We start from the raw sequence: 27,281 nt of genomic DNA, 5'->3' as shown, positions 1-27,281 counted from the left end.
TCAAAGAGCTCTGGTTCCATAGGAAATGCTTCTCTAAAATAGGAGCCCAACAGGCCGGGGCTGTAGCTCAATGGTAAAGTGCTAGCCTATCCATGTGTGAGGCTCTGGGTTCGATCTTCAGCACTTCATAAAAATAAATAAATCAAATAGTTTGAGTATCATGTCCATCTGTAACTAAAAATAAAAAATAAAAGAGTACCTTGGACAAGTTAGTCTCTGTCTTAAGATAAAATAAAAAGGTGAAAATGGGAGTTCAAAACACAATTTGAGTCAAATGTATGAAAGATGATATATCATGAGCTATGTAATGCTTTAAATAATCAATAAAAAAAAGATAAAATAAAAAGGTCTAGGATTTAGCTCAGTAGTAAAGTGCCCCTGTAAAGTGTCTCCAGTACCCACAATAAATGAATAAATAAATAAACAGATTAAAAAAAAATAGGAGCCTGAGAATTCCATTCTACCTCCCTGGGAACTGGACTGTGCCTTTTTTCCTTGTTATCCCACCTACCTCTTGGAGGTTTTGTCCAGACGTTCCTTATAAATTTCAGGTGAGTGAACAAATCCTTTAGTTCTGCCAGAATCTAAGACTTGAAAATCCTTAACTGGACATAGACATTTTATACTGGGTCCTGGATGAGAAAAACAGTTTCTTTATATAATGTGTTATAATGTGTTTCTATATCATTGAAATCATGATTAGAAAAGACTTTTAATTTCCACAGTGACTGTAGCCCTCCATTATTCATAACTCTTTTGAAACCAAATTACAATTTTTTTAAGTCTTCAAAAGCTTCCTTTCTCCACCCCCATTGCAACCATTTTCTCTTGCAAAATAAACCTCAGTAAATAAACAGACAACATGTTGTAAAGGGTAGGGACAAAGGCGAGCTTGAAATAGGAAGCTAATGAAAGGGATTCTTCCCATCCAGGCCTGGTGCAGGCCTTCATCTACATTACAAAATGCAGTTAAAAAAAGCTAGAAGAAAGGACTTTGAATATTTTCACCATAGAGAAATGGTCATTGTTGGAGCAGATAGATATGTTTATCCTAGTTTGAATGCTACACAGTGTAGACATGTATCAAAACATCTCATGGCATCCCATAAATAACTTGTCATTTTGTGTATCCATTAAAAAGAAAAAATAAATGTGACAGGGAGGGGACACACTCATCTTAGGAATACCAGTTCATTCCCTTGGTAGCATCTGAACCTACTGCCACAGGAATAAGGAGGGCAGGAAATCTAGGAGCAATTCAGTTCCAAGGAATAAAAGAGAAGGAAAAAATAGAAGGTGTGAAAAAGCAAGAATGAGATTCATCTGGCTACGTGGCTCAGCTAGTGAAGGAGTGAAAAAGGACCTCAATGGCTTCGGTCTTTGGAAAGATACTACCCTTTAAGGATCCTGTCTAATTCTAAAATGAGTCTATGGGTAAAAATGAGCTCTGTTATTTATTCATGTTGTTCCTTCTGTTTTCCGGGTTTCTTATAAATTTTATTTTTGGTACTGGGGATTGGACCCAGGGGTGCTTTATCACTGAGCAGTATCCCCAACCCTTTTTTAATTTTGATTTTGAGACAGGGTGTTGCTAGATTGCTGAGGCTGACTTCAAACTTGTGATTCTCGGGTCTGGGGATGTGGCTCAGTGGTAGAGTGCTCATCTTGTATGTGCAGGGCCCTGGGTTTGATCCTCAGCACCACCTAGAAATAAATAAACGAAATAGAGGTATTGTGTCCACCTACAACTAAAAAAAATAAATATTAAAAAAAAAACAACAACAACTTGCGATCCTCATGCTTTGGCCTCCCAAGTCACTGGGATGTAATCCCAGTGCTGCTGGGCCTGACATCTTGTTGTACCACTATAGTAGGATGGGATATTAGAGTGATATTGCCTACAGTGTGTTCTTTCCCAAGCATAAAGGGAATGGTAAGTGAAAGCTTAAATAATGGTATCATTCTTTTAAAAAAGGTTTTCTATTTCCAATTCACTCTTAAGAGATTAGAATTTTTAAGCAGTGGGGCAACATGGCTTACTCTTCTCTGGGTGATATTTGTTTTTTTAATATTTTCTTAGTTGTAAATGAACTTTATTTTATTTATATGTGGTGCTGAGAATTGAACCCAGTGCCTCACACATGCTAGGCAAGTGCTCTACCACTGAGCCCCCAGCCCCAGTTCAGTATTTGGTTTTGAAAATCAGCTGTATGAATGGGAGAAGCCCATGCTAGATTTTTATTTTCAAATTTTTGTCTAAAATGCTAACATACCTTCAGAAAAGTGCACATCTTATTCAGTGTACAACTTGAAGGATTTCCTCCATCGGCATGTCTAGGTCACCAGCACCCCAGTGGAGACAAAGGCCACCTCTGCCTCCACTGATCCCCCTGTGTCCTTTTCATTACCATCACCACCATCTTCCATCAGCCTGTGTTAGCTGTGTCTCATACAGAGATTTTAAAACTGTACTTCTGTGCATGAGTTTCAAGGAAAAAAAAGTCTTCATAATTTCTTATAAGAGGTGGAGGGGACAGAAATTCTGTTATGATTTCCTTGCTCTGGCTGCTCTGGGTTAAGCCTATTAAGCTGGAGTTTCCAAGCTGGGCTTTTGCTGATATAAGGTCTGGGGTTGCTGATCTCTGCTGCCCAGGACAATGCCCAGGCTGCAAGCCAGTCACCTGCTCTCAGCAGCACCTCTGCCAAAGGCAGCCATCAAGCTTGCCTTATCAAAGCTTCTGTTAGGTCTTGCAAAGACACATGGCCAGAAGCACTGAGGACAGGGTGACAAAATGGCTGAGAGCTCCCTGAATGGATGGGCCTTCTGGAGAATAAGGCCAGGCCAGGACACTGAAATAGCATATCTGACCTAGATGTTTTTCTCCAACTTCCAAATGAGAGTGTGATTGATTCATTTCCCTTCCTTATAGGTCTCTGTGTATTTCTTGATGTGCTTTTCTGCCCCCTTTTCTTTTTGTAGCAGGAGGCAAATAGTGCGAAGGCAGGAATAAAGCTATGGAACATACATTGTAATGTGTCTGGAGCAGCATCAGAAAAGGACTTATTTGTTCTCCTGGGCTGTGGAGTGCCGAGTGATTGAATGCTCGCCAAGCTGTCAGTTTTATGAAACAAATTCCCTAACCCCCTTGGCCCAGAGCTTTGCTCAGCCTGAGATGGAAAAGAAATAACTTTTAATAGAAAACTCATTGCTAAAATCTAAGATAAGATTTCAGAGTTACTTCTCTCCTAAGAATAAAATGAATTATTGAAGTAAGTATTTCATGGGGACTCTTAGGGAACCTTATTTCTCAGTTCTTGGTTAACAAACTATGTTAATAAAAATATTTAGACTTTCGTGATGCATAATGCATTTTCATTCCTAGTGAGCTGGCCTGTTTGTATACACAGATGTTTCCTGCGCTCCTTCTATCATTGCTTCTATTTTGTCTGAAACAATATTTCCAGCAGGAAGCAGAATCTTATGTTAAGAACCTAGGAACAGACCCTGTTAGCTTGTATAAGGATATTTTCATTTCTAGATTTTATACTTGAGGGGGTGGGGTGGAAATCTCCTTTTATTCAAGAACGTGGAAAATACTTTGAATAAAAATCTAATGCAAGGAATATAGTATATTGAGACATTAGACCATTCTTCCTTGGCTTCTAGATTAGACCTGACCGATTCATCTAGGCACGATCATTGCTGAAGGGCTGCACGACTCTTCTGTCTCCTTTCTCACTGTCAAAGCTGCGGTGAGTAATGCCTGCCCTTTCATACAAACCCTAGGTGTGTTCTACTGGATTTCACAGATTTTTCCAGAGCATTGTTCACACAGAGCTGTGGTTTCCTTTCCAGCACCAGGAGCACTGTGGCAACACAGCTCAGCTTACCAGCTCAGTTTCTCTGCCACTCTTAGGAGCACATGGAAATAAATTAAAAATAAAATCCACAGGCGAGTGTGCTAAGGAAGGAAATGAGGTTTTACACATCAGCACTTTTCAAAAAAAAAAAAAAAAGATGAACCTGTCTTAATTGAAAAATGGCACAATGCCCTAATGAAAAATCAAGCTCAGGATTCAGTCCCTAATATCTCAGTGATGAGTGTATATTTCCTCCTGTGGCTACCCCGTGAGTGAATTCTGAAATAATCAGGCAGTGTGTTGAAATAAGATATCATTCAGAATTACTATAGGAGTGAGGCTGCCTTGCCAGTTCCTGCCTACGTGCCAGGAGAAGAAGGGATGAAACACAGGGAAGCTGCCTTTTCTGGTTCTTGGGGGTTTTATCTTCTTTGCCTTCTTAGTAAATTTTGTTTTTCTATGATCATAAAATTAAGACATACTTATTTCTCGAAAATTGTAAATATGGAAAGATGACAAGAAGAGAATAAATATCATTTATAATCCTGCTACCTAGAGAGTGTTGTTTGTCAACATTTTTGGTTCATGTCCTCAGAATTGGTTTTTTTCCCCTATAGGTCCATCCTTTATCTTCTCTGGGAGTTTGCAAAGCATATTTCACAATTCCAGATTTCTTGTGCTTGAACTGATTTCTTTCTAAACTCTGTTAACACACATTTCTCTAATCATTGACATCAGGAATGAAAAGGTATCTATTTTCTTACTGCTCATGAGTGATAAAAATTGTTAGCATATGTAATCCCCTTCCTCTACCGCTTGCCTCCCCCAATTCTTGTTTACTGCCGTAGCCCCCCAGCATCTAGAGATGGGCCTGGCACCTAGCAGTTGCTTTATAAATATTATTGAATCAGTGAATGGATGATGACAGTTTATCCTTGCATTGTTCCCAGGACGTGAGCATTGGTCCCTGAGACCAGCCTCTTCCTATCATCCTTTGCTACCTCTCCCCAGTAGTACCCACTGCTGCCCACTTGGCCTACTTTCCCTGATTTTCCATGTTTGTGGCGGGTGGTAAGAGGAAGCAATGGAAAGGGCCCGGTCTGTGAAGTTGAATAGGCCAAATCCTCAGGTCTCTGATTACTACATAATGAGACAAGTCCCTTACTTCCTCTGGGCCTCAGCAATGCCTTGGTACAATGGGCAGTGGTGATACCTGCCTAGCAGGATGGCTGACATGTATGCACAATACCTGGTGTACAGGAAGGATCCAACATCTGCACTTCTAGTGTTTTTTCCTGCTCTCTTTCCAATTATAGCATAAATTAAGAGTCCTTGGGGTCATGGAGGATTGCCTTTCTCTTCACATGTCTAGTCATTTCATCTACTGAGCATAGGAAGGTTTCTGATGAGTTACTTTCTGCTTCTGTGCCAAGTAACTCAGAGAAGTACCAAAGAACTGAGTAGCCTTTCTAATAATTGGATTATTGTGCTTCCACTGCCATCGCACATACTTCCTCTCTAACAGAACACCTGCTGCCTTGGAACTGTGTATGCCCATAGGTGAGTGTGCCTTCCGTCTTGGTATCCTCAGCCTGAGACCCACAGAGCTTATTATAATTGAGGACTCACTCATACATTGATTGAATGGGTGAAGGAATGAATGAGTGAATAGTATCATATTATACACATCTTGCCCCATCTCAACCACACATAGACTTATCTACAGTCTCAGGGATGATGAAAGAAAGCCCAAGTGTAGAATTAAATTTCTGGCCTCTCAAATCTGTGATATAAGTCTCTGGCAGACAGACACATAAGTATTGGTTCTGCGAAGTGCCAGCTTAAGGGGAAAAATGACATTTCCTATTAGTTGCCATGATTTAGTCCATGAATTCACTGGCTAGCATTAAAGGTTCTTTAGGGGAGGAGGAGAGACAATGTATATACAGCACAGTTTCTTGTCCACAGCTTTTAGTTTGAGTTATATGTGCACTGGCATCTCTTTCACACCGAATCTGATGAGCTGGCATTTATTTTTGACAGCATCTCAAATCTTGTGAAAGTCAGAGCTTGGGGCTGGCATTGTTTTTTAGGTGGTGGCAGGACAACCTTAGTAATAAAAAAGAGAGCCTTAAAAAGATGTTTTCTAGAGTTCTTCCAAAAAACTAACGGGTCAGCAAAAAAAACAAAAAAACAAAAAAACAAAAAAACAAAATTTTCCTTTGAGCATCAGCTTTTTGCAGACTGGACATAAATACACAGAAACCCATAGAACCATTGATATGTTTCCTTCTCTAATTCACTGTGGCAGTAATTGCTGCTTAAACCCCCAAAACCTGTTTTACTCATCTTCCTGTGCATCTAGCTAGACTACATTTACCAGTCTCCCTTGCAGTTTTATGTATGGCCATGTGCTTGAGTTCTGGCCAATGGGATGAGAGTGGAAATAATGTGTGCATCTCTGGTCCAACCATAAAGCTTTCCATGTTTTCCTCTAAGGTCTATCCTTACCCGGTGGCTATCTGAGATGGAGCAAAGCCCCAGGGTCACCTTGGAAGCCACGGTTAAAGATGGAAAGGCCTTCTCTGCCTACGGAGAGTCATTGTATAGACCAGAACTGCCTGATCTAGAATGCTTACCCTGGACTGTTACATAAACAAGAAATAATGAGCCATTTCAAGCCATTAGAGTCATTACAAGTTTGGTGCTATTTGTTAGGCAGCTTATCCCACCTTAACTAAGTCAATGTCCCTGGATTTCTTTTCAAAGGTCTTTTATGTATCTGAAATTGTTATGATGGTTATAATTCTTTCAATACCTCTGCAAAGCTACCTTCATTTTACAGCTATGATACAACACCAAGTGGGAAGGAGGTGGGTATTTTGTCTACCATGGTTGCCCCAGAATTGTCACAGGGAGTAGCATTGAAGAGGCTCTCAGTGTGGTTTGTTCATGGTGGAGGACAGAAGACAGTAAGGCAAAGGGCATTGTTACATGCCCAGGGCTCACAGCTAGAAAATGCTGCATCAACTATTTAATCCTTGTCTGTAAGGCTTCAAGGTTCAGCCAAGCTGCCTCAGTACCAGTAACCCAAGACTTTAAAAAGAATGGGTGGGAGCCAATGCTGGGCACTTAGAAAATATGTTTTAGTCTCTTATCCTATATTTCTGATTGGAGAAAGTAACACATATTTAAAAATGAAAACATTAGGGACATTGAAAACAAAGAAAGCTTCTATGCAACCTTTTATAATCTTATCAGAGAAAACTGGGATGTGTTTAGTTTTATTCTTGAAGTTCTTACACTCAACAAAAATTAGTTCACATTATATTTAAAAAATATCTAGGACTGAGGGGCTGAGGTTGTGGCTCAGTAGTAGAGCACTTGCCTAGCATGTGCAGGGCCCTGGGTTTGATCCTCAGCACCACATAAAAATAAATAAACAAAGGTATTTGTTCATGTACAACTAAAAACAAATTTAAAAAAATTTAGGAGGGCTGGGGTTGTGGCTCAGTGGTAGAGTGCTTGCCTAGCATGAGTGAGGCACTGGGTTTGATCCTCAGCACCACATTTAAAAAAAAAAAAACTAAATAAACAAAATAAAGGTATTGTATCCATCTACAACTAAAAATATTTTTTAAAAAATCTAGGACTGAGGATGTAGCTTAGTGGTACAGCACCTACCTAACATGTGAGGCCTGGGGTTCAATTCTCTATACTGCAAATAGAAAAAAAAAAGCTATTCCTGCCATGTGACTTTTCACTTATTTTTGCTTTAAATAATTAATCATTTCCTTGGACATTTTTTTTCCATGTTAAGACCATACCAGTCTGTCATCCTTTGTTATGACTGGGTAATATTCTGTATAATATTCTGTAATGATGATCTTAACCAGTTCCCTGCTGGTTGACATTTCCAGCCTTTCTGAAACAGAAGAAATGTGATGAACATGAGTGTGCATTTATCTTTGGTGTAGACTCCTTAGAGAGAATTTGTGGGCATAGTGATGGACACTTTTCACTGGCCTCCAGATGTGTAGAACTATTTGTGCTGAAGTCTCAAATGGTCCACAGATACAGAAATGGACTCAGTGGATTTAGTTCTTCAAGTTAAGGTGACTAAGAACAGTAGAAGAAAGGGTTTCTAGAATATCAGAAGGCTGCAACTACACTCTGAGCCCATGGCAAAGACTAACAGGGAGGAGGTGCTGGCATACTGAATGGAGAGGGTGGCACCTTCTGGATGCAGGATGATTTCTCTGCAGCCTCCTGGCAATGATGTCAGCATTGTCTGAAAGGTCAGTGTTGATCTGGGCCCAGGAAAATGAAGCAAAAGAGAGAGGGAGGACGAGGGTGTCTAGACTTGATGTCACTGCAAGGTTGTTGCTGGTGCTGAAGCTGAAGGTCGCAGGACACTCACTCCTTAGAACCAGGTGTAAACCTGATGTGCTTGGACAGTTTTCAGGGTGAGCAGGCGGCTCCAGGCAGATGTCTTTGTCTATGGTCACAGCTGTGTGCACTCTGATGTGTCCCTGTCCACAAGGGATGTTCCTTGAACAATGATGATGATCATAATGATGACGACAGTGGCCGTGGATGGCAGTGTCAGGAAGGAGATGATTACCCAGACAGCACTGAGACAGCTAAGAGTTGGCCCTGTGAGGATAGGGGCTTGCCTCTGATGTGTGTGTGTGTGTGTGTGTGTGTGTGTGTGTGAGAGAGAGAGAGAGAGAGAGAGCATGCATGTGCGCATGTGCATAGCATGATGGAGCTGTGTATGTGAGTGTGTGTGTACATGCTGTGTGCAGGGCTGTCTGTGTATGTGTGCTACAGTGGTGGTGCAGGGTGAGTGTGTGTACTATTGCAGGTAGTGTGGGGCCTGGGGTGGGTGTGGATATGATGTGATGCGTGAATACATGTGCATGTTTTGTGGGGGGTGCTAATTCAATCCCCCAAACCATTGTTGCCTACCAGAGGCTCCATGTTCCCTTTGAGGTTTTCCTTCTGTCTTCTGTTTGCTCTGGCAAAAATGCAAACTTCACCAGAAAATGCTCTCAGACATTTTCCCCCTCAGGAGAGAAGCTCCGCAAATGAGCTGAAGTTTCCATTGGTCACAGTTACAAAGAGGGAGGCAGTATCCTCTAGAGTGGTCTTATTTTTTTTAAAGGGTCTGGTATTTTTTAAATATCTTTATTTTGTTTATTTATTTTTATGTGGTACTGAGGATCAAACCCAGTGCCTTACATGTGCGAGGCAAGCACTCTGCCACTGAGTGGTCTTATTTTATTTGAAGATTATTTTCACTTAATATTCTATTTTACCTTCTTATTGTATTCTATTTTACCTTCTTATTGAGGTTTATTTCACCCACATGGTAAGGTGTGCCAAATACACAGATCTTGAGTGCTGACAGGGTTGTAAGCGCATGTGTGTTCACCCATTTAACCACCCCCAGATCAAAATAGAATACAGTTCCAGCACCCCTCCCTAGTCAGTATCCCACAAAGGCAAACACTGTTCTGACTTCTGTCTCCATAGATTACTGTAGTTTTGTCTGTTCTTGATTTTCATATAAATGGAATCAAGCAGTACATAGCTTTTTGTGTCTGGCTGCTTTCACTTAGATTATGCTTATGAGATTCATCCATGTTGTTGCTTTTATCGGTAGTTCCTTCCTCTTTATTGCAGCATAGTATCTTATTGTATGGATGTATCACAGTTTGTTTATCCATTCTCCTGCTGACGGACATCTGGGTGGTTTCCAGTTTGGGGCTATTGCAAATAAAGCTGCTATGAATATTCTTGTACATGTCTTTTGTTGGCCATATGTAGAGCTGTCTTAATGTTGCTTGTGATAGCATTTGACAAAGATAGAGCTTGCAAAAAATAAATCCTGGCCAAAAATCAAACAGCAACAACAACAAAACCCCCAACTTACCCCAGCAGGCTTCCCAGGAAGAATGAAACAGTCAATTGCATGAGGTCCATCTTGAATTCAACTACTTCTTTCCCCTGGGGAATAAAGGCATTACATTGGGAAGGGTGGCAGACTCTCTGGACACAAAGCTCTGATGCAAAACAGACATCCTCTATGAGGAGTTCATTATTTATGGAGCCAAGAGTCACAGTGATTAAATTGCTCCTTGGGGGTACATTGGGGTCTTTGGAAGGGCCACTGGCTGCTTCAGGCTGTGTGGCTTGTGATTTGGGCTTTGGTGCCAAGACTTGCTTATTGGGTGCAGAAGACTTCTAATACACCTAATTTACTTTGTGGGAGCTAAGATCTTAGGAAAATCCAGCTTGTTCCTGGTTCATGGGCTCAAGGAAGGATTCTAGAGAGCAAAGAAAGAGGAACTAACAGGCCTACACCTGCACAGTGGTGGCTTTCAGGCTGCAGCACCCAGTCCCTTGCCCACCCCTCTCTAGGGTAGAAGCTCTCTGGCTGACCCCCATGTCCCTGGGGCTCACATTTGCCTGCTAGTGTGCTTACTGTATACTCCTGAAGCTCCACTCTATGACTTTGGGACTGGTCCTGGGAATATGCTTGGCCCAGGCATGGGGCAAGCAAGAGGCTTGGATACTTATGTCCTTAGGAGCAGTCCTCAACTGGTGTCGCAGTGAAATTAGAAGACAGAAACCCCAGTGTCTTCCCCTTAGTAGAGAGATCTCTGAGGTTAATTCCCAGTGGGATGGAGCCTCCATTACCCACAGCAGTCAGCTATTTATTAACCCACCCTGGACTGGCTGCCTCCTCTTCCTGGCAGTGTTCCCACCACCCCACACATGCTACCTGGGATCCCTTCTCACATATGCTACATGTACTTAGACCTTGGTCTTAGAAACTGCTTTTAGTTGATCCCCAATTCAGCCATTCTCCTCCCTAATATAAAGTACTCTCTATCACACGCATTAATTTTATTTGGGAATTTTGCAAATTCCATGGCACCCTGTGTATCATCTGCACTGGGTTTTAGCCAAGCCACCACTAGGTATCTTTGCTATGGAGAAGTTTGTGATTGGGGGTTGGCCCAAGGGAGGGCAACAATAAATAGTATTTAATTTTCAAGCTGCAATGAAGGCAGACAGCCTTAGTCCCATTGCTCCCTGTCACTGTCGCTCCCAATACTGTGTACAGTGGATATATAACTGCAGAAAGGTGTGGGGAAATGGACTCATTTAAGACCTAGGGGAATGGAAGGAGGTAGAAGTGTGGGGGTTGGGGTAGGCTTTGCTCTTTAAGAGGATTCTAAGTCACTGTCTAACCCTGAGGAAAATGGCTTTGAAAACACAGGGTAAAAAGGAAAAGGCAAAATTTATATCTCTACTATGATAAGTTGTTTCCATTTAAAAAAATGAAATAAAATATAGTTTTGATTTGTTGGGGGTGGAAGACTCTCGAATGAATTTTTTTTTTCTAAAATGCAGTTAAAATGTAGGTCTGAACATTAAAAAAAATCCCAGAATAGATCCTTTTGGGGAGGAAAATAATAATTCACAAAGCAGTTTGTCTAGCTCCTTTTTAATCTTTCCTTAGAGGGGTATTTTCCCACATTACTTCAGAAAGGGAGCAGAAGAGAAAGGCCTGGCTCAGGACAGAGGGGTATAATTAGTTACAACATTGAGGACTGAACGCAGGGGTACTTTACCACTGAGCTACATCCCCAGATCTTTTGTTGTTTGTTTTTTATTTTGAGACAGGCTCTCGCTAAGTTGATGAGGTCTGGTTAAGTTGCTGAGGCTGGCTTCGAACTTGCTATCCTCCTGCCTGGGTCTCTGGAGTCTCTGGGATTACACACATGCCCAGCCGAGTTGGAGTTTGAAGTTCTGAAAGGATCAACACACGGATCTATTTCAGTGGGGCTGGTGATCTGGAGGCCTACAGCATTCAAAGAGGACAAGATGTCAATCTGAAGATAGAGCTGGGCTTGTCTGTGTGAAGGGCACAACTGGAGCAGGAAGGGCTGGGAGGGGAAATTGGAGGGTGCAGATAAACTGAGGCTATAGAAGGGTCAGGGAGGTGGAGACAAATCTCATTTGCCTGGCGCTCCTCACCACCAGGGGCAGATTTAGAAGCACACAAGCTGTTTAAGTTACATTCTATTAACCTTTCCCTTGTGGCTATACTTGGCCTGGTCTGATCCGCCACAATGCCACACACATTTTCTAATCGTTTTTTGCTGTTTCACTGATTGCGGAATTAGAAACATCCACTGTCTGGTAAAAGTAGGTCACGGGAGTTCCTGACTCTGCTATGTTGCTAATAGATTTCTGAATGGCAGCATATTGGCTCCTGAATGTGACATTTGAGCAGAAGAACAATGGTGATCACTCACTGATGATTTTGCACTTGAATCATTCTTTTTTCCAACAGGAACACATATGGGGGAGAGCCCATAGATTACAGGTGCTGGAGAGAAGTCAATGAAACACAGAGGCATTCATTTGAAAGCAAATAAGTGCTTTTATCAGGGCCTTATCTCTCCAGGCCCCTGTGCCAGTTGCTTTTCCCATCACCACTCTCCCTGCCGGACCACCACCACAGGAACCTTGTCTGTAGCTCCTGCCAGCCTTACACTCAGCACATTCTTCCAGCAACACCCCTCCCCCCACAAGCTGCCTTGGAATCACCATCTCACCTCTTCTGTCCCAGCTTCTCCTGAGCCTTCTTTTTTTTGTCCTGTGTTCTATTCTTTTTCAATTTTATTCCAGCTTCAGGATACTCTTGGTCTCACAGACCCCATACAAAATGAAACTACATTGCCTTATAATAAAATAATGAAGTCTTTAGGTTTTTTCCTGGGGGCGGATTTCAAGTCAAATGATAAAGACCTACCCCTTGTCAAATTCTGCATATGGGCATTGCAATTGTCAAGTAAATATTTAGATAGGGCATGTTGTGGGTGTCACTCTTACTTGCTGTCTTCTTTGTAAAAATATGAACAATTTTTGTTTAAACCACTTCTTTCTTCGAGCTCCAGACAATGGCAATCATAATCATTTCCTACCAGACCTATTGCTTGTGTGTGTTCATGTTTAATTTAAACATGATTTCTTTAAGGTCTTATACTCACTCAGAGCTACCCCTCCATTGGTTGCTCTAGAATCCAGAATTTCCTGGAGGAGGTGAGAGAATAAATCAACATAAAATGATGTAATAAAATCCTCTTAAATAACAACCAGGTAGTAAATTAACATATACACGACCTTTGAAATGATCATGTACAGGGAAAGTCGAATCCAGCAAACAGCTGGCTGGGTGCCTGCCCTTGACTAATAGGCTGAGAGATACAGCTGCTAGGAAGATATTTGAGAGTGAATCCTAAATGCAGAAATCTGTCTTTTATAAACACACACACACACACACACACACACACCAGTTCCTTCATTTGACAAACCCTAATTTCATTGGGATTGACAGCATTGCTTTTGTCGAGCATACATTTAACAAATGAGATTGAACAACCAACCCACTCAGTTTCATCTAATTTAATTTGACAGCCAAAGCAGGTAGGTAGAATAATGTACTTACAGAGGAGGTAAAAATGCTTTCCCTGGGGTTAAATGACATGCCTTGCTGGATCAGGGTGAAAGCAAGTATCTCCTCTCTTGCTTTTGTTTTTTGTTTGGTTTGTCTTTTAAATTGAGGTATAAAGTAAATAAAATGAGCTCATCTTAAGTGTCCAAGTTAATAAAATTTTGCCAGTGTGTACATTGGTGTAAGCACCACTGAAATTAAGATACACAATATTTTTATCCCTGTAAAAAGCTCACTTCCCAGTCAATATAGCTTTCTTCACATATTCTCGAGGGAACTACTACCTTAACTTCGAACAGAGAAGATCAGTTTTGCTTGGGTTTGAACTTCATGTAAGTGTATTGTACAGTATGAACCTCTATGTCTGGTTTCTTTCATTTATTATAATGTATTTGAGATTCATCCATGTTATTGAATGCATCAGTATTCATTCTCTATTATTGCTATGTAATATTCCATTGTATAAATATAGTACAGTTTATGTATTACCAATGGACATTTGATTTTTCTCTTACCTTCAATTTTAACTTACATTTTCTAGACAATCTATGGAAGGGAAATTAGCAAAAATGATATGCTCATGGATGAACTTGTTCCAAACTGGTGGCAGAATCCACACCCCACTGCATAAACAAGCACTGTGGATCTGGAATGGAGGGACTGGCTTGGGTTATCTTTTTCCTGAGATTCACGCCAGCTCCAAGTTACCTTATCACGTCCTCCACAAATGTAGGGTGAAGATAGGCTTCAGCATCTCGTCTCATTTAATCTTGACATGGGGAAAGGCAGGTGAGCTTAGGAAACAGATGGGCAGATGGGACCTAAAGAAATTTTTTGCAGGTATCCATAAAGGGAGAGGAGCAGCTTCTCATCTGGAGTGCATAGGTATCTGGCAGTATTCCTGCCTTTGGGCAGTCTCAGGGACACAGCTTCAATTTGGGTATCTTTCCTGATTATTCTGACACCTTCCCATTTTCTGAATCTGGGGAATAAATAAGTCATTGTTGCCTCTCATAAAGAAGCTGACCAGGCATTTTGACTAGGGTAATCATATGTCATTGGACAGAAATGGGGTACAAAGTGATGTCACCTTGGAAGGCTACCCCTCCCTCTAGCTAATAGGTGAGGACAACAGCTGTATGTACAGGTGCATCAGGGTTGGGAGCTTCTGGCAGGGGCGTGGTGCATCTGCAAGCTGTCTGTGGTAGTGTGGCATCATAAAGAGAAAGTAAATTGGGGCTGGGGTTGTGGCTCAGCAGTAGAGCTCTCGCCTAGCATGTGCAAGGCACTGGGTTCGATCCTCAGCACCACATAAAAATAAATAAAATAAAGGTATTGTGTCCAACTTTAAAAAAATTTTAAAAAAAGAATAGAATATTAAAAGAAGAAGAAGAAGAAGAAGAAGAAAAGTTGTCCTACTTTGCCTGGGACTGTCCTGGTTTGAGTATTGAAAATCCCAGGGAATGGGAAACCTCTCAGTCCCAGGCAAACCGAGACAGCTGGTCACCCTAGAATAGGGAGCCCTTTTCATTAATTGATCTGAACATTCAGTTAAATATTCCTTTGCTTCTGTTACAGACCATGCACCTTGCAAAATTTGAGGGATAGAGCGGTAACTGATGGAGTCAGAGTGATCCCTGACCTAGCTGCCGGAGTACCTCCTCTAAACAGTGGGATTTAAAGTAGTGATTACAACACAGCTCAATGCTTGCTTCGATGGGGATAAGAAGTCAATGAGGGCTTTAATGGGGAATATACAGAAGCCTCTGGAAGCAGGTGGAAAAGCTAATCCACTACCAGTTCTTCATCTTCTTAGCATATCCACAGAATTCCAGAGCTGCTCAGAAAAGCAATTTACAGGGAACCCTGATGTACTCACAATGGCTGTGGGACAGGAGATAGGGTGATAAGGAGGTAGACAGATTGAGATCTATGGATTTAATCCCTTTGTGCTGCTTAGATCCCCACTTGCATAGCCACATTTCTTCCACTTTGAGAGTCCCTATTGGGTGGTGCAGAGCGGTCAGCATGTAGTAGACAGGAGTCCTTGGCATTATCCATGCCCATAAATCCAGACTGAAAAGCATGCCCTGCAAACCTTCTGAATCTTTTCAGGTCATGTAGATAAAATGGAGTGGGGCAAGGATGATGTACTGGGGTTAATAATTCAGTATGTTTGTAAACAGGGCTCCAGGGTCGAAAAACTAATGCCAGATTTTCTGCGTGTTGTGTTACAACAGAACAGCGTGTACTTCTAAGTATCTAAAACTAATGGACATGTACTCTTGCCTAAGAGGCCCAGTTATTGTTGTTTTTTTTTTCCTAAAAAAAAAGCCTTTTTAATGCACTAGAAATATATGGCAGCTGTTGTTAGAGCCGAAAGGCCAGTCTAGCACAGGTTGACAGACACAGATACACACATGTGCATGCACACACACACACATGCGTGCAGCAATTATACAACAAAACAAGTCCCTTAAAACTAAAGTCCTTTCCTCCATGGAACAGTCCAAACATTTATTCTAGTGTTGGAGACACAGCCAGGCAGTATGGTTCTTGAATTTTAGAGTCTCTTTCTTGTCTTCCTCAGCCCAGAGGAAGACAAGAATGATGTTCCTGTAAGGTATGCCCTTTTATTGACATCTGTAGAAAAGATAGGGATGGATGGTTTTCCCAAAGGGGAGTTTTTGTTGTTTTCATCAAGTATTAGAAACAGTGCAGATATATTGGCTCAATTTCTTTCTCTTCTTTCCCTACCTTTGCCATCATGCAATTAAGACAGAGATCCTCCCAAACTCTTCTTTTTCTATCACATGGGAAGTAACGCCATACTTGCCTGCCCTGAGTACTGACCCTTTGGGGGTTCCCAACTATCATGAAGCTCTCTCCAATCTAGCCTGTGGCAGGTGGAGGAGGGACAACACTACCCTCCCCTGAGTGACCTCTGAGCTTTCCTTTGCAAGGAAGTAATAATGGAGACTTATCCATGAGGAACGAAGTGCCTCTTCCCTTTACAGTTTGATGATGGCTTCCTTTGTAGCTGGTTCAGCACGGCTTGGCCTGATTTATGATTTTTTGCCATCTGGTTTATTTCTCTCGTTGTTTTGTATTGTTTTAAATCTGCTTGAGGCCATCTTTAACTGAGTCTTTTTTAAAAAAATAGAAATTATATAAAGCAAATCGTAGGAGTGTCATTTGAAGGTTAGGGATGAAAGAGAAGTTTAAATAGGACTTGGGTCTTCCCTGTGAAGTCCAGTAGCTAAAAATAAAAGTTCCTTTTACTTTGTTGATTATGTAATAGGATGCGGCCTCAGATGTGAATGCTGTGGAATGTCGCAGTTGTTCAGAGAATTCTCATTTGGGTTTTCTTCAAGAGAGGCACAGGAGATTCGAATTCATTCAGTTAGGGTACAAGCCATATAGCTGGACACTGTTGTGGACACTTTGCGATGTTGGTGATTTTTAACCAGAGCCAAGACTTGCTTTTCACTTAGTCTAACTTCAGTTTTCACTCTAGTAAGCCATGTTGCTCTTTTTGAAGGCAAAATGGTGTGAGAGGGGTGTTGGGAGGCATCCTTCTATAAGAGGCAAGAATGGGGTTGGGTGGGAGCAGTCCTGGTTTTGAAAAGAGAAGGTAGTCTCTGGGTACTGGGTGCTGTCTGTGTTCTGGGAAGCCACAAAATATCAGTGACCTGGATAACTATGTGTAAACCATGTTCTTATTAAAACCAGCAGTCCTGGCTTTCCCAGACAAAGAAATTCTGAAACAATTTTAGAAATACATTCACAAGAGTGGAATTCATAAATGGAACTGTAGAACCATCAGCTGTACTGTTTAGACATAAAGTTGGATGAGCAAAGGGGAATTTTACAAGTATGGATTCAAAGCTTTTAAATGAACTTGCCTAATTGGTAGTAATGAGGTAGAGCATCTTGCTGGGAGGAAAACAAATCTCATATCTAAAAATATTCTCTTAGATGTAAAAGCAAAGGCACTTTAAACAATTCTTGCAAAACATCTTGGTTAAGATTTGGAAGAGATTTAAGGATCATGGGTTAGTGCCTGGCATCTGGTAAACTGCTCCACACGATTTACAGACCTCCTCAAGAGGTTCCTAAATCTAGCCAGGCGTTGTGACGCATGCCTGTAATCCCAGCAGTTTGGGAGGCTGAGGCAGGAATATTGCAAGTTTAGTAACTTGCCAGCCTCAGTAACTTGGTGAGGCCCTAAGCAAATCACTGAGAGACCCTGTCTCTGAATAAAATTCATAATAGGGCTGGGGATGTGGCTCAGTGGTTGAGTGCCCCTGAGTTCAATGCCCAGTACCCCAGTCGCGAGAGAGAGAGAGAGAGAGAGAGAGAGAGAGAGAGAGAGAGAGAGAGAGAGATATTCCTAAATCTATCTGACCTTAGAATCACATTCAAGGAATTTTGGACCTGCACATTCCTGGACCCCAACAGGCTTTGGAGGGGGGGGGGCGGTCTGATGGAGAATCTGTGTGCTCAGAGAACTCTGCAGGGGATTCTGAGTTTGAAAACCACTGGCCTAGTCTGACTCTGTGGACTCCCATCCATACCATCCTAGACAATTCTTTTGTCACACAGATGACCATAATGATCTTAGCACATGCCATTGACTCTGTTTTGTACATTTATTCATTAGCTGAAGTCCAATTTTAAATTCCAGTCAACTATATGATTTCTTTGAATGACTGCAAATTAAGTCACATCCAGTGCTTCTCAAGGTTTATTTGTGTTCATTATTATTCTATTGAGTACTCAGGACATCTGACTCCTCCTGGGTTGGTAAGCTAAAGACGTAAATAGCTTTGGCTCCCTTGAGTTTTGAGATGTTTAAAAGGATAACTAGTGATAAGCAAATAAAAGGAGGAATATTGGTGAGTGAGCAAACAAAAATTCAATAAAGCTCTACTGTGATCCACATGCAGTGTAAGGCCCTTTTAAAGCCTCCCAGCTGACCCTCATAGCATCTTTATGGGGGCGTCTGAACCCCCATTTCACAGGGAGTGATGATCCCAGGTTGCAGAGTTTGGGGATAGAGCCAGCAGTTAAGTCCAGGCCTTCAAGGTTCCTCATTCTCTTCCACCCTGAATCTAATCCTGACTTTTCTTCTTTTTTATCATCCATATAGAACATTCTAAATGTTCTTGGGTTCTGCCATGGGGTCCAGCTTAGAGATGTGGTTTGGCTCTGGCTGGGCTCATCCAGGTCCACTCTTCCTCAGAGACCTCTGTAATCTGGAGGAATAGCACAGTTCTACTCTGATTTGACATGTTTGAGAGGAATCAAAGGTAGGACCATTTATTTCTGAATTACACATAGGTTTCCCTTCATCTCTAGAATGTAATTAAGAAAAAGGGCTCGAGGAATACCAAATTTCAAGCCAAGAGCCTTTAGAAGCTGCCAAAGGAAGTGGGTATTAGCAGTCTGTGCTCTGTGCCATGTGGGCCAAGGCTGCTGTCAGCTTCTCAGTGGGAGGGGGTGGTTGTGGTTCCAGGAATCAGGAGATTGAGGGAGGCAAGCAGGGGTGTCCTTACCTCTTCTCCGCAGGTTTTCTAGAGGGGCAGCAGGATCCAGGCCAGCATTTATTAGGGTTCACAGATGGGCCTTCCTCTGATGGCCTGATGAACATTTTCTTTAATTTTCTGAAAGGTAGTCTTTGGCCAAGACCAGGGTGACTCACTCTTAGCACTATTGACATTTGGAACCCAGTCATTTTTTGCTGTGTGTGTGTGTGTGGGGGGGGAACTGTCTTGAGCATTGTAGGATGCTTAGTGGCATCCCTGGCCTCCTATACCCACTACATGCTGGTAAACCCCTGTACTCTCCAGTTAATGACAATAAAAAATGTCCCCTTGGTTGCAAGGACACAGTTGCACCAGGTTGACAATTGCTGACTTAGAACTACAGTAGAAACAGAAAGGAAGAGAGATGCGGTGGGTGTCACAGCACGAGGCTGATAATGCTGGCAGGAGCCCCAGAGTTTCAACCTCTTTTTCTTCCCTTAGCCAGCAGAGATGGCACCAGCAAGTAGTGTACAGAGTGTGTGGAACTTCATTGACCAGGGTTCTCTTAAGGGAACCTTGCTGTGCTTCCTCCCACCTATCCTGGACACAAATGGTGTGGTCCTAGATACCCTCAATAGCATAGGCTAGTGGCTAAGAGCATAGACAGTGGATCCAAGGCTACAATAAGGCCCAGCTCTGCCACTAGGTAGCAAGTTCGTTATTCTTTTAATGACTCAGTTTCCTTATCTGTAAAGTGGTGAAAATAATGGTATCTCCCTTGTCGAGTTGTTTGTGAAGATTTGACTATTTATAAACATTCGGTGGAGTACCTGGCATATAATAAGCATTTTGTAGAAGTGTTTTGTAAATAAAGCGCAAGTAATCCGGATGCAAAAGCTCTGTTAAATTCATCCATTCGACCAGTGTTTCTTGGGTGCTGAATCAGGTCCCGTCCAGGTCTTCCAGGAGCTCAGAGTTTGCCCATGGTCATTCTGTGTCCTATCAGGGGATCACAGGATTCACTCCCTCACTCTAAGCACTAGGGGGTGCTGTGGGAACAGAACCCACTGCCCCACAATGTTCTGTAAAGTCTCAAAGACATGTCCCTTATGTTCCAATGGATACGCCATTTGGCCTTAGGGTCCTCTGCAGTGCCTCTTACTCAAGTTGGATTGTACTTTACCCTGCATCTACTCAACACTCCATGGGATAATTCAGCTCTATATATCTTCAGCTACAGCCATAATAAATTGAACCCATTTTTCAATATTTCATAGCACCTTGAGGGAATTGAGGCACACCAACCTTTGAAAAGTACACTGGTGGGAACATTGTCATCCCTTTCTCTTCCTCTTCTTTTCCTTCCTCCAAATAAATATATATTGAGCAATGCCCATGAACTAGGTGTTATTCTAGGTTCTGGGAATATTGCCATGAACATGGCACATGAAGTCTTTGCCCCCAAGGAACCCCCATTCCATATGGAGTAGAGAAGATGTAACATAAACAGTAAACAGAGAAATCAGATAGTTTATGAATGTGATGGGTAATAAAGGAAAGACACAGAAGAGATTGATATAAGAAAGAATAACTGAGATGGAGATGGGAGCCTGGAATCTTCTCAGAACAGGACTATATTGATTTGAGATTTAAAGACTGAGAAGATCCAGCTGTTTGAAGGATATTCCAAGCTAAGGATAAAGCCAGTGTAAAGGCCCTGTGGCAGGAAAAGAGCTTGGCATGATTCTTATCAGTGAGAAAAGTGATAGGAGATGAGATTTGTAAGATGAGATTGGAAAGAGTCAAAGTGGGGCCAGATCAGATAGGGCTTTGTAGGACTTGACTTTTATTTTAAAGTACAATGAGATGCCATTGGATAGTTTTATGCAGATGAGTGAAGCAATCTGATTTATGTTTTAAAAGAAGGAGGGGATGGTCAATTGTGTCTAACACTGCTGGGTTGAGTAGGATGAGGGCCAAGAGAATCTATCAGTGGATCTGACCACATGCAGGTCAACATGACCTTAGCAAGATCAGTTTCAGTGGAGAAGTGGAGAGCAGCTGCACCCCTGCCTTTTGGTTTTAGAACATACAATTTCATCAAGGAATATGCTTTTGCACGTGAAGGGATCAGTCATTTGATTACATTTCTTAATACTACATTGGTCAGTCTTCAGGGAATTGCTTGATTGTATTCCTTTTTCAGCAGAAGACTTGTCTTTATTTGCCAATCATCTAACCTTTTGGTCATTTGCTAATGTAGGACAGTACCAGCCCAGCCATACACATGCATGTGCGTGCACACATACACACAAATACCCCTTCTGACCCATATGTTCATTGCAGATTAACTGACTCCCACTGGGAACTGCCTGTGACTTGGGAGAACTACCTAGATCCCTTAGAAATGTGCTAACCTGGGCACAGAAGAGTGACCTCAACCTCCTCAGTGCCATGTTCTGGTGGCTGTCTGCTTACATGGTCTTTCTCTTTCAACGTCCACCCAGCCCCTTAACCTTGCCTGAACTTTAAAGCCCAAGAGTAGTAGGAAGTCCCTCAGAATAAATCATTAAAGAGGCATTTGACAAAGCATATATAAACTTATACTTGGTGAAAAGTGACAGTAGAAAAAAGTATGTTTAGCACAAGCTTAAATATTACCGTGCTTTCTCTGTGGTCTCCCACAGCATTTTGGAACCCAGACATTTTTCCTGACTGATCATTCCCTTTGATTTTTTTTCCTCTACTGCTTTGATTTTGTAACACAAGAATAATATTTTTTTCTGGACTAAACTTCTAATAAGTGGTCTTACCCAAAGAATGTTTTTTTGAATTTAAAGATGATTCTATTTTCTCTTAAGTACCAAGAAGTACATAACACATATAAACACATCTAATAGCTTTGGATGGGGTAGTTGGACTTTTTAAAGGCATATTTGCCAATTTTTCCTCTTTATTCCAGCTCCTAATTCAAAGTCCCATCATTCCAATGCTGTTGTACATACAGTGGAGAAGCTCCTTCATCACATGCATGGTGGATGGAGATGCCATCCTGAAGGACAGGCCTGGTTCTTGACAAATGAGTTCACCGCAATGTATCATGCCTTCAAGTTATACTTAAAGTCAAATCCATCCTATTTTCAAAAAGGGAAGGTTTTTAAATCCCCTAAGTTAAATTCCCATCTCTCAATATATTGGACAAGGCTGCAAAATACTGACACCTTTTTTCTTACCAGCTGGCAAGACTGGGTCACATTATTAACTACACAGGAAAACATTTTGCAGTCAGCTCCTCCTAGGGGGCTGATAGAAGAATGCTCAAAAATCAGACATCAGGCCCTGCTTGTGTGTGTGTGTGTGTGTGTGTGTGTGTGTGTGTGTGTGTTTATGAGGCCTAAGCTACTGACTGTCAGAATCTTCCCATAAACTTTCTCCTATCCAGAAGAGTCTCTCTTGAGTTTAGGGCATTGAACTCTCAGTCTACAGTGAGTTCTTATTTGAAAATCTGTGCAAATTCCAAACCCTAATGAAAGATATATAATTTCTTGACTGAGGGTTCCCTTCTCTCACCTCCCCATGGAAGTGAAATTCCAAGAGCATGGACACCCTGGACTGATCACGCTTCTCTTCTATAGCCCAGGAATCTCTCTTTAATTAGGACTGTAGGCTTTTGGGAGAAAAGCCAGCCAGGGACTGCATTTCCTTGAGGTGATTCCAAGAAGATGATTTTCTGGGTCAGTAGGTATGAATGCTTTCAAATTACCCTCCAGAATGTTTTAAAGCAACTTACTTCCTTATCAGAAGACATTTTTGGTGATTCTGTATTCATTCATCCATTTATCTATTTATTCACTTATTGATGCAGCACCAAGGCTGTAAACCAGATAGTCTGGACCCCTAAGTAAACATTAATCAATTCCTTCCCTGGATGGAGCTTGATGGGTTTTCTCTTTGTCTCTGTGAAGAGAATTGAGACTGTGCCTGGGTCTCCTGAGAACGGGTGAGGATAAGCTCTCCATTCTTGTGCTGGGGAAAGGGGAATAGATTCAAGGAGGGGTCCTTACTCCTGGCTGCACATGGGAATCATTTGAGGAGCTCTGATAAATTCTGATGTCTATGCCCAGGAAAGAAGATTCTGATTTCATTGGTCTGGAGTGTGGCCTGGGTATCCTGATGTTTCAAAGCTCCCTATTCAAGTCTCTTATGCAGCCAGGGTTGACTGTCCCTCTATGCTGTCTATCCAGGGGGAATCTAGCTTAATGAAAACCCTCCATTAGGCTGCCACCCACCACCTCTACTCTTAACCTCATTCTTGGTACTTTAAACTTGATGTTATTCACTGCCTCCACACCCATATCTTGCCTATTGTAGACAACAGGAGGCCAGCACCCTGCCAGGCTTATGTTTGAGTAGAGTAACCATTGCCACAGAAAAACTGCTGAGAGGAAAAATCACCTTCTTTCATCTTATTTATTGCTTATTTTTAGTTTCAAATATAATTCTTATTTATTTAGCATTCCATGGTGAGGATCCTTTGGTTCCCTATCTTTAATTATAATCAAAATAGCGACCCTTTTGAGTTCTGACCTATGTGCCAGGAATGGTTCTGTTTTTTAAAGATTTTTTTAAAAATACCTTTAGTTTACTTATTTGTTTTTATGTGGAGCTGAGGATCAAACCCAGTGCCTCACATGTGCTAGGCAAGTGCTATACCACTGAGCTGCAACCCCAGCTCCTAGTTCTAAGTGTTTTGCATGTGTTAAGTCACTTTCCTTAACAACCCTGCAGCATCTATATACTGTTATCTGCCCTCATCATACAATGAGGAAACTGAGGCATATAGAGGGTTAGGGACTCGCTCATGCTCACACAGCCAGTCCGTGGCTGAGCTGGGCATCTCTATTTCATTTCCTTAAGGAGGGTATCTTCTCCACAAATTGGATTTGTCTTGGACTTGTTACGCCTTCAAATTGTGTTTTCTTTCTCAAATTAGAACTACAGGGAATGAGTGAGTATACCCTTGTGAGATCTCCCAGCACCCCTAAATTTCACCGAGGCAGAATGGCTTAGAGCACAGAGCTTAGGAAGAGAATCATTCAGTGGCTTATTGGCCAGCGTTTGAGTCGCTTTTGTTGCATCCACTGGACTGAGTTGTCTTGGTCTTGTGGAGATGTAGCTGAAATAACTAGAAGCAGATGGTTCTTACCTGTGCGTGCCAAGGGATGTCAAGCCCCTCTGCCATCAACACTGTCACATCTGCATACTTTCAGAATTGTCCTCAGAAAAATGAGAGGCATGACTGAAAAACAGTCTAAATTCGCCTGCCTTTGAAAATATGTAGAACTTCTCATCTACTTATTCTCCTGGGAGAAATCAGAGGCACTCGGAAGTCAGTAATTGTGATCTCTTGAGTCATAATTTCTGAAGTTGTATCAGAGCCCAGTATGGGGATGCAAGATGGAAATAGCACGTGGGCCTGTTTCCATAGACCAGCCGGTGAGTGTGTGAGTGTGTGTATAGGGGGCTGAAATCTCCTCCTGAAAGGAAGGGATTAGCCAGCCAAAGAAGAAAACAGATTTGAAAAATCCCTTTACCCTGAAGGTTTAATAGGGAGTCAGATTTACGCAAATGTCTTCAGTCACGGGTCTCTCTCCTGTTTTTATCTTGTACCCAGCTCAGACTTTCAAAAGAAGGTGAACTTTTATACCCTTGACCTTAATATTTCCATCCACATGATTAGAAGTAAAATTTTTTGTCATCTTTTGAGCTGAAGGGATGTTACTAAAATACATATAAAATCATTCTTCCACTACTTGTATATTTCTTGATTATTGGTAGGTTATTAAGACAAATTCTTGCTTCTGCTTGTGTAATTATAGCACTCAACTCAAATTTCAAAAGACTGTCACTAGCATATCTTTGGTTTTTCTCTGGAGAATAAATATCACCTATGATGAGAAAATAATTTGGAAATATTCACATGGATTTTGACATGGCCCTAAGGAGTTAGTCATTAAAGAATGTCAGAATCCTAATTAGTCTTCAAATAATCTTTTTGTGTGTGTGGTAAAGAACTTCTGCTTGGAAGAACAGCATTTCAATATACTAGTTGTCACCTCATTACCTGAAAGCTGCTTGGAGGCATTTTGTGGAATTCAAATCATTTGAGGGCACAGAGAGGCCATTGTGGTACCACAGAAGATGAACAGAGCCTTGAATTCTACCCATGACCCTGCCCCTAACCAAATACATGGCCTGGAGCAGATCACCTCTTCTGAGCCTTTGTTTTCTCATCTATACAATGGTTACACTTGATAATTTTTATAAAATGAAAATTAGAAGGCTGAATGTGATCTAATCCCTAGCTTTGCCAAGGGGGTTCACTCTGCACTCTACCACTGAGCTATATCCCTAGTCCTTTTTAATTTTATTTTGAGACAAAGTCTCACTAAGTTGCTGAGGTTGGCCTCAAACTTATGATCCTCTTGCCTCGGCCTCCCCAGTCACTGGAATTACAGGCATAGGCCACTGTGCCTGACCAGCCCCTAGCTTTCTGTCCTATCACCCTGGAATTTGCTTACCACGCCCCCCCCCCATTCATACTTCTCTCCATCCCTCCCTCATGTCTCTTTGGAGCACTGGAATAATTTTATGCCATGGTGCCCCTTCTTTCAGGTTTTTGCTTAAATGCCACCACATCAGAGAAGCCTTCCTTGATCACCCTCCCAGGGTGATCTTTTCCCCATCCCCTGCTCCCTGTTACTCTCAACCCACTTCCTCCATTTACTTTCTCCTTAGTGTCTAGCACCATTCATCAGGAAGTGTAATAAGATGAAGACAAAGGAGCTGATGGAATAGAATAGAAAGTCCCAGAGCTACACCCACATAGTGTTGACTTTCGGGATGTCTTCACTAATGTTTGTTTATTAATTTTATAGTATTAAAAATAAAACAACTTTTAAATAAAACAATGAAAAAGTGGGATGTGCATGGGACAGTTTCATGAACTGTGGATTATGCAAATTCTGTGCATAGGACACTCAAATTTGTCTGAAGGGGATTCCTTTTCCTGTTGCAAGGTTGGCATAGACAATCTGGAAAGATCCTTGGAGTCCAGACATGATTCTATGTTGAACATTACTAGGCATTAGGTATTTTCTACTTCCCCAGGAGATATCGTTACCCCCTTTTCACAGGCAAGGAAACTGCAGCTCAGAAAGGCCAAGTCATTCCACCGAAGCCACACAGTTCTCATGGTGTCAGAGCCAGAGTTTGTGTGCAGGCCTGACCCATAAGCTTTGTTTGTTATTTGAGGGGCTGAACACAGTGAATGCCTGTGACTGTGGCTAGGATTTTGCTAGGGAAATAGAAGATTCCTCTTCACCATGCAAAATAGAAGACCTTTACCTATAAGGACCCTCTGCTATTTCACTCCCACCCATTCCAGAGACCGGTGGAGGAAATCTCAGTAGCTGCACTTTGAAGTCCCTTGTACAGGGCCTCCCCAGTGGATCAGCATTGTTGTCCAAAGAGTGACATATTTTGCCTTTTGCTTGCCTTAATCCTCCTCCTTTCCCAAATATAAAACTATTGGCATTTCTTGGAAAGTAATTTTAGCTTTCCTCGGGGTTTCTGGTATTTTTTTTTTTCAGCAAGCATTTGTGTTCGGGGGCCAGTGTTGCTGCCTTCTTTGTACTTGAGGTAAAGGGACCCTGGCAAGTGCCTTGAGAAGGGTCTTCACCCTCTTATTACCCGCAGCCTCTGCTCCATCTTCCCTCCCCACACTGGGCTCAGAAGTGATCAAAAACCAACTGCAAACTACAGAACCACTGGGAGTTTCTTTCCTTTCTGCTGTTCTTCCACAGTATTTTAAACGCCTCTTTTCTTAAATTATCAAGAGATAATTAGGGGCTGGGGATGTGGCTCAAGCGGTAGCGCGCTCGCCTGGCGTGCGTGCGGCCCGGGTTCGATCCTCAGCACCACATACCAACAAAGATGTTGTGTCCACCGAGAACTAAAAAATAAATATTAAAATTCTCTCTCTCTCTCTCTCTCTCTCTCTCTCTCTCTCTTTAAAAAAAGAGATAATTAACATTAAATAAAGTGATTTGTAAGTGGTCAGATGGATCAGTTTTGACAATTCTATGTACCTATGTAACCACCACCTCAGACAGTCTAGAAAACACTCCCAGCATGCCAGAAAGCTGGCTCTTCAGGCTTTATTTTAATCCGTTCTCTCTTTTGCTTCCCCAGAGCAACCATGCTCTGATTTCTAGCATCATGGTATAAATATTTTTGCCTGTTTCACCATTTTGTGTCATTGAAGTCCTATAGTATATACACCTTCTACCTGGATG

General features: G+C 41.8%; 1 protein-coding gene across 5 annotated transcripts in view; it reads left to right on the top strand.

The window, feature by feature from the left end:
* Nucleotides 1-27,281, top strand: part of RAI2 (retinoic acid induced 2) — a 62,452-nt gene that overhangs the window by 14,478 nt on the left and 20,693 nt on the right. For 2 of the 5 annotated variants that reach the window (XM_081276646.1, XM_081276645.1), the window contains exon 2: nt 3,668-3,753. The exons of the other annotated variants lie outside the window; for them this stretch is intronic. The gene's annotated coding sequence lies outside the window, so the exon portion shown is untranslated. The remainder of the gene's footprint in view (nt 1-3,667; nt 3,754-27,281) is intronic. 5 annotated transcript variants of the gene reach the window in all.

This window comes from Spermophilus citellus, assembly GCF_964194105.1.
Source record: "Spermophilus citellus genome assembly, chromosome: X".
NCBI lineage: Eukaryota > Metazoa > Chordata > Mammalia > Rodentia > Sciuridae > Spermophilus > Spermophilus citellus.
The sequence above is the reverse complement of the archived record's forward strand: the minus strand, read 5'-3'. Positions and strand labels throughout refer to the sequence as shown.